This window comes from Nyctereutes procyonoides, unplaced genomic scaffold (assembly GCF_905146905.1).
Source record: "Nyctereutes procyonoides isolate TBG_1078 unplaced genomic scaffold, NYPRO_anot_genome, whole genome shotgun sequence".
In the NCBI taxonomy this organism is placed as follows: Eukaryota; Metazoa; Chordata; class Mammalia; order Carnivora; family Canidae; genus Nyctereutes; species Nyctereutes procyonoides.
In genome coordinates, this window is record NW_026575139.1 from 19,294,357 (window position 1) to 19,314,287 (window position 19,931).

General features: G+C 39.9%; 1 protein-coding gene across 4 annotated transcripts in view; it reads left to right on the forward strand.

Moving 5' to 3' along the window:
- The first annotated feature begins 3,221 nt into the window (after positions 1-3,221).
- CEP128 (centrosomal protein 128) overlaps positions 3,222-19,931 on the forward strand; it is a 396,245-nt gene continuing 379,535 nt past the window's right edge. For 3 of the 4 annotated variants that reach the window (XM_055304557.1, XM_055304559.1, XM_055304560.1), the window contains exons 1-2: positions 3,258-3,383; positions 5,998-6,155. The gene's annotated coding sequence lies outside the window, so the exon portion shown is untranslated. Of the gene's footprint in view, positions 3,384-5,997; positions 6,156-19,931 lie in introns of all 4 variants that reach the window. The other variant, XM_055304558.1, reaches the window with a different exon arrangement.

Here is a 19,931-nt window from a genome sequence, read left to right on the forward strand (position 1 = left end):
TAAACAAGATTTTGGGGCCCAACGCTATGGGTAGAATCATTCCAAGTTAAGGGGTCATATGGGTGAGGTATATTAAAAATATCTGCCACATACAATTATCAAGGTATTGTGTTGTGGGAAGATCATTGATGACACTAATTGTAAAAAGGTAAAATTTTGAGGAAATTGTGTGTTATAGGCTAAATTGGGTCCTCCTTCCTCCCCAGTCTCATATGTTGAAGTCCTGACCATCAATATTACCATATTTGAAGGCAATGCCTTTAAGCAAGCAATTAAAGTTTAATGAGGTTTTAAGGGTGGGACCCTAATCCTAAATAACTGGTTTTCTTCATAGGAAGAGAGGGAGACATCAGGTACCTGTCTGCAAAGGGAAAAGTCTATAACTAGAGAGAGAGACTATCTTACCTATGAGCCAATGAAGAGTCCTCAGGAGAACCTAAACCTACTGATACCTTGCTCTTGGACTTGCAGTTTCCAGAACTGGGAGAAATAAATATCTGTTTTTTCAAGCCACCTATTCTGTGGCAACTTTTAACAGTACTAGCAAACCAGTACATCATGGAATCTCTCTATGCTTCTATTTACATTATTTGCAAAAGAAGGGTTCTGCAGGTGATAATCTTTATGGGTTTTTCCAACTCTAAGATCAAGTGATTCAACTTAAGTGTGGTTTTGGAGTTGGATAATGTGGGTTTGTTACACTGATTAAATGCAATAAATGGGTTTTCAAGTTATAAGACACATTTTGTGTAAATATTTTTTGTTGGTGCTCTTACTTTATTTTGTTAAGAAGGAGAAAGATTGGGCAACCTGGGGGGCTCAGCGGTTTAGCGCCGCCTTCCGCCCAAGGTGTGATCCTGGAGACCCAGGATCAAGTCCCACGTTGGGCTCCCTGCATGGAGCCTGCTTCTCCCTCTGCCTCTCTCTCTCTCTCTCTCTCTGTCTCCCATGAATAAATAAATAAAATCTTTATTTTTTTTTAAATTTTTATTTATTTATGATAGTCACACACAGAGAGAGAGAGAGGTAGAGACATAGGCAGAGGGAGAAGCAGGCTCCATGCACCGGGAGCCCGACGTAGGATTCGATCCCGGGTCTCCAGGATCGCGCCCTGGGCCAAAGGCAAGCGCCAAACCGCTGCGCCACCCAGGGATCCCTAAATAAAATCTTAAAAAAAAAAAAAAAAGAAAAAGAGAAAGATTCTATGGTCTGATCTCACTAGATTTTTTCTGTATGTCACATCTGTGGATTGAAAGCATAATATGATAAAAAGCTGCTGTAATTTAATAGTGTATTTTAAAATATCTTGGTCATAATGAGCTCAAATCTGATTCTCCATCTCTTTGTCCCAATTGTGTCCTCTGATTTTGCTTTGTTTTGTTAATAGCACTTTAAAAATGGGGGTTCCAGAATTTAATCTAATCTCTAAAAATGGTTGGACCAGTAAAGAGAGGTTGTGGTGCAGTCCAAGTTGACATTATATTTTTTGGTAGTCATTCTTCCTGCATTTGATCAGATATCACTTCCTCAAAAAAGTTTCTCTTTCGTGTCTCTCACAGAAATCTACGCAGTAATCTCTCACCCAGATTTGTAGAAATTTAACAGTATTTTTCTTCACTTGTCTCTGAACAAATGAAGGCAGAAACTGTTGTATATCTCCTCACGTTTACTGCATCTTTAGTGTCCAATACAGTGTGTGGTTGCTAGAAGCATATGGCATACATTTGCTGAATTAAATGAATGAATGTAATTGTTTTGAAAAATTAAAATGTTAATGGAGTTATTATTATGCTTCTGCATGTATATGGGGAAACTTTATGGCTGTTCTGAATTATCTTAATCCCTGCATCAGGTAGAGTATATTTTTGAATACAACTATGAGCAAGCAGCTTGAAGATAGATGAAAATACATAGGTAATTTTTAGAAGAATTATTTTATGTTCAAACATGTTATGAAATAAACTTTACCCCTCAATGCCACCAGAGAAAATAATTGGATTATTTTAATATATCAAATTTGTGTGCTAATTATTTATGATTTTGTCTGTGTGTGAGAAAGAGAGAGATGAAGGGAGAGTGGAAAGTGAGGCAAAGCTGCAAAGAGAGATACTGATTTTGAAAGATTTGGCCCCAGATGAGCTCTGGGTGTCATACTGTATGTTGGCAAATTGAATTTAAATAAAATATTTAAAAGCATGTTTTGGCCCTGCCTTTGAAGGGCTGAGTCTGATGGAAGTTACCAATGGGGAAGTGGATGATTACAGCACACAATTATTAGAATAGGGAAACTGTTCATTCAGGGCGATCTAGCTCTTCCTGATGTAGCCAGGAAAGCTTTCACAGATAACGGAAATTTTGATTTTAGCCTTGAGGAGGGAAGGATCAATGGTCTTTTTGGCAGAGCACAGGAAATGAGGCTCTACATGACTAATTGATTTCCACTTCTTAGCTTTTCCAAAGTTGAATTCTTTGGAGAGGTTTTTTTTATCGCCTTTTTTTTTTTTTTTTGCGACCGAAACCAACCTCTCTGAGTGGAATACATCTCTCTTCTTCCAAAATGACTGAGGAGATGATACCCTAGACTGAAGGTAGCAGCAGCAGTCATGAAGTGACAGCCTTATAGACTTTTGGTTTGGTGTTAATGAGCTCTGAGATCTTGGGTAAGTCACTCTTTTCAGGCTTAAAGGGTTTGATTAGACAATTTATGTCCCCTTCCAGTTCTAAGAATTTGTGGGCCTTTGGAAAAAAACATTGGCTCTGGTATTATGGGGCTTTGTACATTTCATTTCTGGAAATTAATCTGAAAGGAGTAAAAGCAACAGAGTCTGATATTGTTGCAACTACCTTGAATCTTTCTTATTTGCTTAAAAAGTAAATATTTTAGACTTTTCTGAATAAATTAGGGTGGTGGTGGATGGGGAGGCAGCTAATTCACGGTCAGGTGTTTCCTTCCTAAATAAGATACTGGCCCTTTAACAAAAAAAAAAAAAAAAAAAAGAACAGGGCCAGAGGGCGCGGCCTAGGGACTCAGGTGGTGGCAGCTAATCCGGCTTCTTCCGGGAAAGTCGCCCTGAAGCCAGTCGCATGGCATCCTGGGATTTGAAGTTTCCCTTAGGGCCGCTTTCCCTTGACGACTCGTTGTTTTTGAGGGCAAGATGGACTACAACTCCCAGAGGGCCAAGCGGCAGCAGCGGGGTCCTGTTCTCTCGCTGCGGCTAGGCGGCTAGTTCAAGTTGCCATAGCTGCGACTCTGGGGAGAGCACAGTCGGTTGCGCCGCAGCGTCAGGTCAGTTGCACCTTCTGGGTCGCTGGCGGCCGTGGGAGCCGGGAGGGGCCTCGGCGATGATCCGGCTTTAAGGACCAGGGGTCCTCTTCTGTCTCAGGTATCCGTCCCCAGCGGGCTCCTCGCGCTTTCTTGACTGCTTCCCTGTCCCCTCGGGGAGGTTTTCGGTCCCGCTTGCCCTGGTCCGAGCGGTGGGGACGCCGGAGCTGCGCGGACCTCTGGGGTGTGGCCGTGGGCCGGTGGAGTGTAGGTGGATTGGCGGCGGAGGCGGCGCGACGGGGGGGGGGGCTGGGTCCGGCATCCCGACGCCTCCTCCCTCCGCACGAGCCGCGGCCAAGTTATCCAGGGAATTTGAGCTCCGCAGGTACAAACTGGCTGCTCGCAGCTGCGCAGCCTGAGCTGTCAAGGCTGTTACCTGACGTTTTGTACCTGTCGTGCGGTTCCCAGAGTTTGCCCCTCCTGGGCGCGCTGCGTCGGGTGCCTGGCTTTCCCAGGCCGTCGGGGAAGCTGCCCCAGCCTTGGCTGCCAGGAGCCCCTTCCCTCAAGTTGTTTGGTGGGAACGCCTGACCTTGAATTGCAGCGGCGTCCTTGGTGGGTTTGATGAATCTCAGTCCGTCAGGCGGACGTCTCGTGGGACCGCTTTGCAGCCGTGTTGCTCCAAGTACCGTGTAGAGTCCCTAAATTCTGGTTTTTTTTCTTTTTTAAGATTTTATTTATTAATGACACACACACACACACGCACACAGAGGCAGAGACGCAGGCAGAGGGAGAAGCAGGCTCCACGCAGGGGGCCCGACGTGGGACTCGATCCCGGGTCTCCAGCATCACACCCCGGGCTGCAGGCGGCGCTAACCGCGGAGCCACCCAGCCCCCCGGGTGTAGAGTACCTAGCGCGCAGGGCCGGACGCCGCGGGAGGGCTCGCGGTCTGTTACTTATCTCATTCGTTATGCAGAACCGTGCTGTGTAATAGAAATATAAAACGAGCCACACAGGCAAGTTTTAGATTGTCCGAGTGCCCACATTGGACAGATGAGTTGATTTTAAGAACTTCTTGTTTAGCGCAGTGTATCCAGAACACTTTCAACATGTAGTGAGTGTGAAATTTATGGAGATATTTTTACATTCTTTTTTTAAAAATATTTTATTTATTCATGAGAGAGAGAGAGAGAGAGAGAGAGAGAGAGGCAGAGGCAGAGACACAGGCAGAGGGAGAAGCAGGCTCCATGCACCGGGAGCCCAACGTCGGACTCGATCCCGGGACTCCAAGATCAGGCCCTGGGCGGAAGCCGGCGCTAAACCACTGAGCCACCCGGGGTGCCCTCCACCTAACTTTCTTTTTTTTTTTTTTTTAAATTTTATTTATTTATTTATTTATTTATTTATTTATTTATTTATTTATTTATTTATTTATTTATTTAATGAGAGACACACACACACAGAGAGAGACAGAGAGACATAGGCAGAGGGAGAAGCAGGCTCCATGCAGGGAGCCCGACGTGGGACTCGATCCCGGGACTCTAGGATCACGCCCTGGGCTGAGGGGGCTCTAAACCACTGGGCCACTGGGAATCCCCAAGATATTTTACATTCTCAAAGCAATTGTGTTTAAAGGCACCAAGTCTTCACATTCCCTCATATATTTTACACTTCTAGTAACCTGTCGTTTCAAACTGGCCAGGTTTTAGGAGCTCAGTAGCTCACGTGGCTGGCGGTTCCTGTATTGGCAGCACAGAAGATGAAAACTAAAGCCATTTCACATTAACAGAAAAATTGGGTTGTTTGTAGAACTCGCCTTTGGGAAATTTGCCTCTTTGTTAGATGAGTGAATTGTGCATCCTACTTATGTCCTGTCACTGCGTGATCTGGGTCACTTTGAACACTCTCTAACAGTTTATTTTGATTTCACTTTTCCAGAGTACTTTTTTTTTTCCTTGAAGTTGTTTATAGAGGTATTCTCAGAACAACTTTTTATGTAGACAATGACCGATTCCCAGAATAACTTTCCGTGGATTCTTTTTTTTTTTAATTTTTAAATTTTTTTTAGTTTATTTATGATAGTCACAGAGAGAGAGAGAGAGAGAGAGAGGGAGGCAGAGACACAGGCAGAGGGAGAAGCAGGCTCCATGCACCGGGAGCCCCACGTAGGATTCGATCCCGGGTCTCCAGGATCGCGCCCTGGGCCAAAGGCAGGCGCCAAACCACTGCGCCACCCAGGGATCCCCTTTCCATGGATTCTTACAGACTGCTTTGAAAGCAGTCACCGAGTGTTGAAAATATTTCTGTCCATAGCTCTCTCTCACAACCAAAGACATTTTACTTTCACTTATTAATTTGCAGTATTAAATGTGGGAAAAGTTGGGCAGCTTATAAAATATTTCCTTTAGGAATGGTAGCAGATAGTTCACTCCTGGCTTAGAAATAAGTCGGGCCATTAAATTCAGAAGTAACATGTTAACTTTAGGGACAGTATTTTGAGCCACATTTGGTCTGTAATTCCCAGCCCAAGGGGTGACCAGGTATAGTGGCTGAGTACTTAGATGTGAGGAATTCCTGTGAGTTCACTGGGGCTTTTGCATGATCCAAGGACACTTTCTCTGTTGTCTGCTGTGCTGTAAATTGTGCAGGGTGAGGGTGAACTTATTTTGATCTTGTATTATGTAAAAAAATGTAAAATTATAGGTGTGTTTTACGCCCTTGTTTCATTTATCTGTAGGCGGTTTAGGGAAAGTGTGGGGGCAACCAAAGATCATCTACGTGACTAGGCCTTTTGCCCTGAACCTCATGAAGAAATGATAGGCAGACATATGTGCCTAAGAAGAGCACTGAGGAGAACACAGAGGAGAACAACACGGAGTTTTGGGGGTGTGCTTTGTAAGTATGCTTTCTCCCTAAGTTTCTGAGTTAACAGATTTTCGCATATGGTGGGTAAGAATATCTTAACAGATAGACTTCTGAGGGGCAAGAATCTCCTTTCTAACAGGTAGTATAGAGATAAAATACGATGGTTGTGAAAGGGGGTGTTACAAAAATTCAGATGAACAAAATAGATTTGATGTTACCAAATTTAGGGCAACAAACTAGATACCTTAGCAAGAGCAACAATGATGCAACTGTATCTGTTAGTCAAGTATTTGAGAACCTATTTTGTCCCAAGCATTGTATTAGGCACCTTTTATATGGTATCTATATAATACTTTTTTTTGGTATATTTTTTTATTGGAGTTCGATTTGCCAACATATGGTATAACACCCAGTGCTCATCCAGTCAAGTGCCCCCCTCAGTGCCCATCACCCAGTCACCCCCACCCTCCGCCTACCTCCCCTTCCACTACCCCTTGTTCGTTTCCCAGAGTTAGGAGTCTCTCATATTCTGTCTCCCTCTCTGATATTTCCCACTCATTTTCCCTCCATTCCCCTATAATTCCTTTCACTATTTCTTATATTCTCCGAATGAATGAAACCATATAATGTTTGTCCTCCTCCGATTGACTTGCTTCATTTTTTTTTTTTTTTACTTCACTTAGCATAATACACTTCACTTCCATCCACGTGGAAGCAAATGGTGGGTATTTGTCATTTCTAATGGCTGAGTAATATTCCATTGTATATATAGACCACATCTTCTTTATCCATTCATCTTTCGATGGGCACTGAGGCTCCTTCCACAGTTTGGCTATTGTGGACATGGCTGCTATAAACATCGGGGTGCAGGTGTCCTGGTGTTTCACTGCATCTGTATCCTTGGGGTAAATCCCCAACAGTGCAATTGCTGGGTCGTAGGGCAGGTCTATTTTTAACTCTTTGAGGAACCTCCACACAGTTTTCCAGAGTGGCTGTACCACATTCCCACCAACAGTGCAAAAGGATTCCCCTTTCTCCACATATTCTCTAACATTCATTGTTTCCTGTCTTGTTGATTTTAGCCATTCTCACTGGTGTGAGGTGGTATATCATTGTGGTTTTGATTTATATTTTCCTGATGGCAAGTGATGCAGAGCATTTTCTCATGTGCTTGTTGGCCATGTGTATGTCTTCTTTGGTGGGCAAAAGACATGAACAGAAATTTCACCAAAGAAGACATATATAATGTTATTATGCTTATTTCCATTTTACAATTGAGGCAATTGAGGTTCAGATAGATTTTTTTGACTTGCTTGGTACCAGGAGCCAGAACAGTGGTTTTTGTCCCCATGTCTTTTGACAAATCCCAGTCCTACAAACTACAAAGAGGTCCCAATGCTGTTTATGATTTCTCTCTAATTGGATTTGGTTTACAGTAGCATTTTTAGATTATATGTACCATATATAACATTTATCTCTTTGTATGGGTTCTGGTAGTTTTTTTTTTTTTTTTTAAGATTTATTTATTATTATAGAGGTGGGGAAAGGCAGAGGAAGAGGACGGGAGACTCCCCGTTAAGTGTGGAGCCTTATGTGAAGCTTGGTCCCATGACCCTGGGATCATGACCTGTGCTGAAACCAGGAGTGGGATGCTCAATCAACTGAGCCACCCAGGCACCCCAGTATTTGCATGTTGTATTTTTATAAAGGGCCCTTAAACATAGAGGGGAGACCCAATGGGACCTTGCAATACACCATGTCCAAGATCTATGTTGTACAAAATTCTTAGAAGTAAAGAATTTTAGAGCTGGAGGGGCCTGATAGGATAATCTAGCACAGAAAATCTCAACTGCAGTCTTGATACATCTGAGAGTAATAATGAAAATAATCCAGAGTTCATTGTTATGCATATAATAGTGTCACTGGGTTGATTCTATTATGTAATATTTTCATCCTGTTCATACTATTTTATAGTGTGTTTTTCTTTATTGCCAATACATGAAGTTCTACTTTGTTTTAACTGCTACCAGTTATCTCAGTGAATAGATCCATTTAATGTATTATGTGTTTTTTTCTTTTTTTTGGCTGATATAAATAATTCTGCAGTAAAATTATACATACACCTACATGTGAGATGTGTACATTCATCTTCTTTTGTTTTCCTGGAATAATATTTATAGATATAGAATCTTTGAGTTAAAACATGCATATTATTTATTTTTACTTGTCTTGCCAGTTGTTTTCCAGAGAAGTTATTCTGTTTTATCTTATTTTTAGAAAGGTTTTATTTATTTATTTGAGAAAGAAAGAGAGTGCACATATGCACATGCATGGGGGCGAGGCAGAGGGAGAGGGAGAGGGAGAAGCAGACTCTCTGCTGAGCAGGGAGCCAGATGGTCGTGGGGCTGGATCCCAGGACCTTGAGATCATGATGTCTGCTGAAGGCAGACTCTTAACCAACTGAGCAGACACTCTGAAAAGTTATTCTATATAATACTCTTATAGCAAGGTGTGTCCATGCCAAAACTTTTTTTCTCTGTACAGAACAGAGAAACAAGAATATGATTTTATCTTTTAATTTGCAATTGTTAGTGAAATAAAGTATGTTATATGTTTGCTAGGGCTATATGTGTTCTGTGAATTGCCTGTTTACATATTCTTTTGCATCCTTTGCTACTGCACTATTCTTTTTTCTACTTTTTTTTTTAAAGAGATGATTAATCCCGTCATTCTCATATATTGCAAATAGGTTTCTGAATTTGTCCTTTAGATTTTTTTAAAGATATTATTAATTCATGAGAGAGAGAGAGAGAGAGAGAGAGAGAGAAAGGCAGAGACATAGGCAGAGGAAGAAGTAGGCTCCATGCAGGGAGCCCAGTGTGGGACTTGATCTGGGGACTCTGGGATCATGTCCTGGGCCGAAGGGAGGTGCTAAACCGCTGAGCCATCCAGGTGTCCCCTGTCCTTTAGATCTTTAACATTGTTTCTGGTGTCTTGTTATTAATAGTTATAAAAGATCCTAAGAGATTGATCAGGTCTTTCTTTCTCAGATATGCACACTTCCTTGAAATTCTTAAAACTCTTCATGTAGATCTGTACAATGCTGGTACTTGGAGCGTTTTGGAGATGGGAGTATTTGTGGTCAAATGAATCCAGTTAGCTGATGAACAATTAGTCTACCCCACATGGCATAGGATTTGCCATGTAAGTGCTCATGAATGAATGAATGAATGAGTGCTCATGGATGAATGAACTCAAGGATGAATGGAGGAGTGAATTAAAGTAAGCCTAAAGTAGGCTTTTCTGAATGAAGAGAGATGTCAGTGAAGAAGTGACCTAAGACTAGTTTTTATTTATTTATTTATTTGGTTGTCAAATGATCCTTTATTGAAATATTTTTCTTTGTAGTTCTCAACTAGCTGGGAATTCCACTGTACTACTATTGGTGTTATCTATGATGTGATGAGGGTACTAGCCATCAACATGGCAGTTCACAGATTGGACAATCCCCAGGATCTCTTTAATGGTTCCAGAGAGTTTTTTGGCTTAAGATCTGTGACACCTCTGTTGGGCAATGTTGACAGTCTTATCAAAAGTATTATTTCCACTGTGTTTAATGTTTTTCTGTTTCTTTCTGTCTCTTGGTGGTTTCTTGAGGGGCTTTGATAATCAGGGCAGAGGCAGAAGGTATCATTTCACTCAGACCCAGGGGGCTGATGTTAGGGACCAGGGCAGACATCACACCGACATTCCCCCTGGTGCACATCAAGTATACAACATTGATCTATTTGGGGTTGAACTTAGGTGACATGGTGGAAATGGCTGGTGTTGGATAAACTCAGATTCGGAATCACAAAGACCGTTGAACCTCGGCCTCCTCACAGCCAAACACCAAAAGTGCTATGATAGTATTTTAAAGGAAGAAGATAAAGGTAAATCTTATAGATCATAGAAAGAAGGAAAAAGCTTGATGGTGGGAAAATGAAGGCTTTAAAATTGCAAAATGTATTTACCTGTGAGCAACAGTTGGTACATTGAAACAGTACTGAGGATGGAACCAGGTGATAAAGAACCTAGGTAATTTGGAGTTTAGAGCTCTGTAGTACAGATAAATAATAATTGAGAAATGCAGGTAGCTGCAAATTAAAGTGATTTGCAGTAAGTCAAGGAAACTCTCTAGGTTTGATTCAGTTATAAATTTTATCACATGTTCAAGTCAATTTGAAATGTTTATCCTTGTTTACATAGACATATTATCAAGTATTCATATTTACACTGTTTTTCAGTTTAATTCATATTTTTTGAAGGCTTAAGATAATCAATCTAGGCCAAATACCATAGAATTATTTCATGCAGCAGTTATTTAATTAGTACATGCTGTATGCAAAGTCCTGTACTTTGAAATTTGTCTCTGGATTAATCAGACAGGATAATAAAGAAAATTTAATTGTAAATTCATTTAAAAATGTTCCAAAAACATGCCCAGCACTATGCAAGGTATTGAAATACAACCATGAACAAAATAAATGGGCATTTCTGATAAAATTTAGAGTCTACTGAGGGAGCAGACAAGTCAATAGCCAGTTAGCAGTCTCTCGGCTGTGACAGGGTAGTATCCACCATGGGCACTTGGCCCAGAGTTGGCCGGGGGCTGTGAAGTCCAGTTTTTTAAGGGAGGTTTCCTCTGAACTGAGACTTGAAGGAAAACCTAAGAGTTAACTAAGGGAAAAGGAGTGAAAAGTATGTTCCGGCTTATGAATCCAGCAGGGAAATGAGTATGCCATATTTGAGGAATTGAAAAAGAATTCTGTGGCACAAATACTTACATTTTAAGGACAAGTTTAATAAATGTCTTGCTATGACAGAGCTCTAAGAATGCAGAAAGAGGAAAGATCACTTCCGGCTGGAGATGGAAAGCTTCACTGAGATTGTATTATTTGAAAAGATGAGTGGAATTTCAATAAGTGGCAATAGTAGAGAGCAGAAGGTATTCTAGACAGAACTAATGATATTAGTGAGAGATGGAAGTGGTGGGAGAACCGCTGGAGTAATAACAGCTGAATGCAGGCCTTATGTTTTCTGTGGTTCTTTTGTTGGAGAGGAGGGTGGCTAGCTGAGGGTCTTGAGTTCCTGATTCGAGAACCTAGACTCAGTCTTACATGAGCAGTGGAGTGTCTGCGAAGGTTGGAAAAGACTCAACAGTTAGAGAAACCATTTTGGTGGCAAGGAATGAGTTGAGAAAATTCCTGGATTATAAGTGGTGCCAGTGGTGTTGAAAAGTGATAAATAGTAACGTGGGCTTTGGAGAAAGGTTCAAGACTCTCCCTTGAAGCTCAGTAGCTGTGTAGCCTTGAATACTTATACTTAGCTTCTTTAAAGCTTTTTATGTATACATTGTGATGACAGTAGTACTTTGTAGAATTATTGTCATACAACAATCTGTTATGTTATTCAGCATTAATATCATTTCAACTTTTGTTTTTTGAAGGTTTTTAAGATTGAGGTTTTATTTTTTTTTTTAAGATTTTATTTATTCATGAGAGACACAGGGAGAGAGTCAGAGACACAGGCAGAGGGAGAAGTCAGGCTCCATGCAGGGAGCCTGATGTGGGACTCAGTCCTGGGACTCCAGGATCACACCCTAGCCGAAGGCAGGCACTAAACCGCTGAGCCACCCAGTAGTCCCAAGATTGAGGTTTTTAACCAGGGTCTGCTTCCATGTACACCCAGAAATTTAATTTTTAAATGTAATTGGTCTTAAATGATATTGTAGTGCATTTCATTATAATTGGATTCCTTTCTAACACTATGGGTTTTAAAATTTTTATTCATCCATTTAAACACATTCCCAGAAACAGTGCATGGTGTAAGTCAAGCTTAAGAACTCCTATGACATTTTTAAAATAAATTTAATGTTTTTATATTTTAGAAAAAATATACAAATCATTCAATTTATCTGCTTTTAACAATAAGAATAAATGCCAAACTCATGATAATCATATCAATAAGTGCAATAAAAATATATTCCAGTTTTTTATTATAGAAGAATTAAAGGAAAGATCTAAAGATGCAAAGTAAAAGAAAAATGGGGCAAGAAAGAAATATGGGTATGGAGAGTAGTGGAAAAAGAGAAATAGAAAATACATATACACCATGAAGAGAATAACTTTTTTTTTAAAGCTTAAGGTTTTAGAATATGGTATCTGAAAAAAATAGATGCTTTTCTCCCTGAAATGGGTTCTAAGTATTCTTAACAAGAGAAAGGATTATTTAAAAGACATCTTAAAATAGCTATAGTAAGTTGGATTTATAGCACATTTAAGTATTTAATGCTTTATTATATTCATCATATAAGTTTTTAATTCTAAGGAAACAAGTACATATGGAATATTCTGGCCTTAAATGCATTTCTGGATGGAGAGGATGGTTGGATCATAAGAATATGGTAGGGGAGGACAAAGAAAACGTTTCAGTGATGGGGCAATGTATTTAGAATTTACATAATTCTTTTATGTATAGAATGCAGTGGAAAAAGCACTAGCTTAGAGGCCGGTGGGTTCCAGTTCTGTTATTGCAACTTTTTAGCAAAACCATCACAGACAAGTATTTTACTCAAAGCTTTGTTTTTCTTTAACAGCAAAAGCAAAGGGTCGTAATTATACCAACTTTACTGAATTGAAATGGAGATCAAAGAGAAAAGGCTAATGCAAATGCTTTGTAAGCCGTAAAGCAATATGCAAATTTAAGGTATAAATAGCAATAAAATATTTTATTTTCTTAAAATTTTTAGTGTTGTTTTGTTCACTAGGAAAGTTAAGAGTTCCTTTTTATACTTTAAAAACAGGAAGAGATCAAGTGTACCTTATACTTAAGAAATTGCTTGTTTCTTGAAAACAAACAAATAAACAATATTATACTGAGAACAAATATCCCCAACTGCTATTTATGATTGTTTAGAATTTTTTTCTAAAAAATTGCTAGCCTTTCACTTGTTTTATCAACTGCTTATGCTTAGTTTGTGCATCCTAATTTGAATCTGTCCCGTTTCCACCATTAGAAGGCAGCCTGACACAAGCCTGTTTCCTCATGGAGAGTAGGCTTGAGAGGAAACTTCCGGAAATAACCATCTTCCGAACCAAATCAAATGATTTATTAGTAAATAAATTTTTCGCTTAGCTTTTACTGCATAACAGATCAAACCTTGGAGGCATCCAAGCATTTATTGCTTGTGTGATGGGTTAGCTAAGCCATTTGCTTATCATCCCTAGACTTACTGATTTGTCTGCGTTCAGTTGGCTGATCTACTGATCTAAGCTGGAAGCCACTGGGCAACCATGGATCCCATAACTTCCATCGGTATAGCCTGGGCACATCCTCATGGTGATGGGAGAGTTGCAGGAGACCAAGTTCCACGTGTAATCTCTTTTCAAACCTCTGCTAGTGCCAGCTGAAGCCAGTTGCTGGGACCTGGGCTGGTAACTCCATTTGTGGTAGGAAGGCAGTGAAGGGAGGGGTGAAGAATTAGAGCCAAATTATGCATTTTATTACACTTCTATTCTGAAAGCGCTGTCTGATATATACAGTAGGGAAACATTCTAAGTGGGAAAACATTCTAAGTAGTTTTAGTCCTTCTGCTCAGTAGTAGTATATCCTTCTGGTTTTATAGTCTACAGAGATGGCTAATATCAAAGGTGTATTATCCAATTTTCCTTCTTGTCTGTAAAGGAAAGCATTAACTTTTGAGCATTTAACCTTGATTCATTCTTCATGATTGAACTGCTCATTTTTTTTTTTTTTTAATTTATTCAGAGGCAGAGAGAGAGAGAGAGGCAGGCAGAGAGGCAGAGGCAGAGGCACAGGCAGAGGGAGAAGCAGGCTCCATGCAGGGAGCCCGATGTGGGACTCAATCCCGGGTCTCCAGGACCACACTCCAGGCTGCAGGCGGCGCTAAACCGCTGCGCCACCGGGGCTGCCCGAACTGCTCCTTTTAAACTGGGGAATGAGACTGGTAAACTTCCTTTGTCTTGGTTCTTTATCTAAAATAAAGTTGCAAGCTCAACTGCTGAGTGGGGTCAGTCAGATAATTCATTGTGTGAAGCAGGCCCACTGGGGATTGGGGAAAACAGGAAGGTGGGCCTCTGACTCTAGGGCAGCTGCTACATCCATGTTGCCCCTGGAAAAATTCACCCCCAGTGTTGCCAGGTATCTGAATTTTTTTTCTTTTAAAGATTTTATTTATTTGTTCATGAGAGACCCAGAGAGAGGCAGACACATAGGCAGGGAGAAGCAGGCCCCATGCAGGAAGCCTGATGTAGGACTTGATCCCGGGACTCTGTGATCATGCCTTTAGCCAAAGGCAGGTGCTCAACCTCTGAGCCACCCAGGCATCTGGATCTCTGGATTTTTTGAGAAGCTGGAAATTGGAATTTTTGTGTGAAATCTGTTTGTTTTTGAATTAAAATTTTAAAATGAGGGATCTGTGGGTGGCTCAGCAGTTTAGTGCCTACCTTGGGCCCAGGGCGTGATCCTGAGGTTTCAGGATCGAGTCCTGCATCAGGCTCCCTGCATGGAGCCTGCTTCTCTCTCTGCCTGTATCTCTGCCTCTCTCTGTGTGTCTCATGAATAAATAAAATCTTTAAAAAAAAAAAAAAGCTTTAAAATGACATAGCATTATTTTTAAGTACATCTTGTTTGCCTGGATTTAGTCTGTAGTCTTCTAGTTTTCATCCTCCAATTTAAACAGAATGGTGTCGGAAACTTGGGGATGCTAGTGCCGTCTTTGTCCATGGTGATATCTGGCCCAGTCTGAACCAGTTTGGACAATAGTAGAAGTCATCTGTACCCTTAGGGAACTTCATTATTATCAGCTATTTTGGGAATATTGTAATACATATATTTTTGGTTGGCAAATAAATGCAAGAGTGCAAATCTAAGGTTTAATTATAAGTAATCCACCTTGGGTTTGTTAGCATCTATTTTTCTGTCAGTTTTTTTTTCTTGAGTTTTTATTTGTTGTTTTTTATCTTGATATGTTTTAGTTTTTATTTAATTTTGTAAACTGCCTTGTTTTTTTTAGAAGTGCGTGGGTGTATAAATCTAAAATATCTGTAGCATTCTGATTGTGAGACAGGGAGGGGGAATTTAAGTAACTTTATTTTCTTTTAAAACAGCACTGATTTTTACCAACTGGCACATATGTATTTAAGCAGCTACTAGTTTTTTCTCTATGGCTCAGTAAGCTGTCATTTTGTACGCTGCATGGCATTTTCCAGCAACATCCGTGCTCTCTGCTGGGTGGTCCCTATGACTCAGTCCTTGAACTCAGAGGTATTGGACTAAAAGGAGCAAAATGTAGAAGGGCTAAGCCTGGCTGGCTTCACCCATGGAATAGAGGAATGTGAGAGTGGGTGTGGGAGAGATTGGAAATGCATGGGGCAGCAGGAATAAGTGGAATATACAATTAAAAAAAATCACATCGTGTGTGTGTAAGTAAGTGTTAATTCTCTAAGAAGTTCTTAACTGGGGATGATTTAACCAATCTACCCCCACCTTGCCCCTGCCCCACAAACATTTACCAATATCTGGAGACAGTTTTAAATTTATGCCCTGGTGAAAGGGTGTGAGAACTTCACTTATTTGTACTTTAGTTCCTTTGAGATAGATGGTTTTTAACCGGATTCTGTTTCCTTCTCATCCTTCTGTCAAACTTCTATTCATCCTTCCAGATAAGTGGAAGGATCCTGACCGGACTCCCCTGGCATTTTGTTGTACTACTTAGCTTACCATGCATAGTACTTTCATAAGCCTTTTTCTCCCATCAAAGACTGGAATTTTTATTTACTTTCATCTTCCATTTCTAACTTAGTGACAATTCAGTAAATGATGAATGCGTGAATCTATTGCATCTCTTTGATTGTGTTTCCTATGTCTTACGTTATCTACTGATTTAATAGAGAGCTGGCTGATGGAGTGGACAGTTAATTTTGATCTTATATTAACTTACCAAAAGCTTTTGGGAGTTTGAAGTTACAGAGGAGCACTGGAATAAAGAAAAAAGGTACAATTGATAATGGTACATGGTAACCTCTGCTGGCTTGCTAATTTTTTCTCTTGAAGGAGGGAATAAAGTTCTCAAATCTTATAGCTATTGAAACAGTGAGACATACTTTCTAAAATTTGAACTTGGTTAGTGATTAAGCTTAAAATACACTTCCCACTTTCCCCCCAACATCCTTAAATACCAACATCATTACCTTGAGCATTGAGGACAGTTGCCTTGGACAGGGACAGCAGAGGCACTTGAAGGCCACAGAAGCAATCACCTACTTAACATGCACTAGTCAGCTTTTGTGAAATATCACCCCTGATGCTGGGTGCTTATCTTTTATGGAACAGCTTGCAAATTCTAATTGTTTTAAACTGGCTCTGAGGAAAAGAGACTTGAAAATCAATAAATTACAGCTCTCATACATACAAATGTGCATCATTATAATGAAGACAATCTGATGGCTCTTTAGGTCAAATAACAAAAGAGGTGGACTTAAGTTTGTAAAGACTCCCTGCCAGTCCTCTTACAGTGTTGAATGCAGTTTTACTCTCTGGTTGGTGTTCAGGTTTGCGTATGGACATTTGCTTTTGATAGATCCTCAGTGGGACTGAATTGATGAGGGTTCGTTACTTGCTCTGGTGGCTGTCTGTCTTCTTTATAAGGTTCATTAAGACAGAAGCAACAATATTTATGCCTTTAAATACTGATGTGCTGGGAACGGCTAAATAAACTACTCTAAGAAATGTACCATCTGGTTTCAGACCAAGAGCTTTCTCTAAGACTCTGGAGACTTTTACCCAAGGTCACCCATCTTAGTCCTTTCTAGAGTTTTGGAAGAAGCTTAGCATCTGAAAAGCAGACAACATGAATATTATCATTTTTTCATCAGTGAGAAATTTTTTTGTACCAGTAGGTGGTAGTAAGCAGCAGAGAACATTCACTGCTTTGCCTTCAGTTGAAGGAAATGCCTTTCTCACCTTTAATTAGGATTTAGGTGATTTAGCTTCTTTAAATTGTTCTTAAATAAATAAATAGTTCTTGAAAGAGTTCTTCAGTCATTCTTCAATTTTAGCAACTCTTTTCTGTCAACAAATGTCATTACATGAGAGATACTTACTGTATCTTAACCGTTCTTTAATAATCTGAAATTTAAGTTTTTATTTTCCCTCTATTATAACTTCTCAGTAAATATCCTTACATATAAATTCTGTATGTAGTCAGATAATTTTATTAGGGGAAATTTTTGGAAGTAGGTACAAATTGCCCTTGATACATACTGCCTGCTGATATCCAGATAAGTTCATATCAATTTACACATCCCCATTAGGACAGTAGAGGAATGTTCTTTCTTCTACAACCTCGTGAACCATAGACATTATTATTTAACAGGGAACAACTTAATAGGCTAGAAAAGTGTCTTATTTAATTTACATTTTAGATTAATTAGAACAGTTTTTTTAATGGCCATGCATATTGTTTACTTATGTGACCACTCTCAATATACTTTTATCAACATGGGATAAATTTAATGCTCTGGGTAGAGTTTCATTGGGGATAAGAAGGTTTTCAGAGGCCTGGTCAATTTTCATTAATGCCACTGATAGTAGGATGGATATGTGATATTTTTTAAAATTAATTTTTAATTATAATATAAAATAACAGTCTTAATGGAATAGAGTGTGTGTAATTGGCACTTACTGCTTTGTGCTTTTCTTCTTTAGTCAGTTATATTAAGGGGCTCCTGGGAACTATTTTCATGGCTCTTCATATATTCACTCCAGGTTCTGATTATGCGGCTGACATGAGCCTCTTGCCAGTTCTAGTAGCTGCTCTTTTCTCTTTTTTTTCTCCCTCCCTCCATCAGCTCTGTGTCTGGGGAGTGGTGGTGTTGGCTGATGAGACATGGGCATCTTTTGATAAGGTTGGATCTCTGCCACCACAACAACCGTTTGTGCCTTTGTGACACTTAAGCACTCTCTCAGTTGGTTTTGAGGGTCACATTTGACCTTGTGAATTGTCAGTAATAGTTGCAAAAGTGCTCAGTTATTATCAGCAATGAAAATGATCTAATTTCTGTTTTTATTATGGACTTTTAATGTATCTTAGTTCAACATTTGTGACACTTATGTATAATTAAAATGCTTATTAGATGGTTGCTGAATGTTTTGTATTTTATTAAAAAAAAAGCCATGGAGAATTCTCAGATCAATTTCATCTTACATCTTGATATCTTTACAGGAGTTCCATCAGATGCAGGAGTTTGAACATCTTTTATTGCTCAAAGTAATTGAAATTAATAGCTGAAGACTTTGTGTTTGTGTACCAGCGAAATTCATGCTGGAAAGTGTGATTTTTCTCTTGTTAAAAATATGTAATCCCTAGTAGGGGTAAGTGAGAGGTTTTTTTTTTTTTTTTGGTATTACATGACAGTTATACATAATTTAGTTCAGTCCTTAATTTTATTTAATGGTAAGATTTCCTGTTTTATTTTACTTTATTTTTTTTTTATTTATGATAGAGAGAGAGAGAGAGAGAGAGAGAGAGAGGCAGAGACACAGGCAGAGGGAGAAGCAGGCTCCATGCACCGGGAGCCCGACATGGGATTCGATCCCGGGTCTCCAGGATCGCGCCCTGGGCCAAAGGCAGGCACCAAACTGCTGCGCCACCCAGGGATCCCGATTTCCTGTTTTAAAGTTAAATTCAGATACCTCATGTTTTCACTTATTAATATTTATCAAGTGATTATAATGTGTGTTCCTTAAGAAAGACTGTGAGGTATAAATACTTATGGTAAAAGTATAAAAATATGGCTGGAGAGTTAAACACAAAATCATGCTTGTGGTTATTCCTGACATGAGGCAGGAATAGTACTGGGTGGAAAGTGGGGCAGGAAGGTACTAAGACTTGATTTATAATGTTCTGAATATTGTATTAAAAATATTAGAAGCATACAGGGGTGTATAGGTGGGCTCAGTTTGGTTAAGTGTCTGCCTTCAGCTCAGGTCATGATCCCAGGGTCCTGGATTGAGTCCTGCATTGGGCTACCTGCTTGATGGGCAGGCAGCCTGCTTCTTGCTCTTCAACCACTTGTGCTTTCTCTCATGCATGCCCTCTCTCTCTCTCTCTGATAAAATCTTAACAACAACAACAAAAAAATTAGAAGGATACATGTCAGAATCAGAAATAATAACAATGTTAATATATATTTTAAATTTTGTTGGTTAACATACAACGTAGTACTGGCTTCTGGAGTAGAGTTCAGTGATTCATCAGTTATATATGACACTCATTGCTCATCACAACAAGTGCCTTCTTTAATACCTATCCCCCATCTAGCCCTTCCCCCAGGCCCTTCCCTCCATCTATCCTCAGTATGTTCTCTGTCATTAAGAGTCACTTATGGCTTCTTCTTCTTCTTCTTTTTAAATTAGTTTCAAAATTAAAAATAAAAAAAAATAAATTAGTTTCAGAGGTAGAATTTTTTTTTAATTTTTATTTATTTATTTATGATACTCACAGAGAGAGAGAGAGAGAGAGAGAGAGAGAGGCAGAGACACAGGCAGAGGGAGAAGCAGGCTCCATGCACCAGGAGCCCGATGTGGGATTCGATCCCAGGTCTCCAGGATCGCGCCCTGGGCCAAAGGCAGGTGCCAAACCGCTGCGCCACCCAGGGATCCCTCAGAGGTAGAATTTAATGATTCACTGGTTGCATGTAATACCCAGTGCTCATTACATCAAGTGCCCTCCTTAATGCCCAT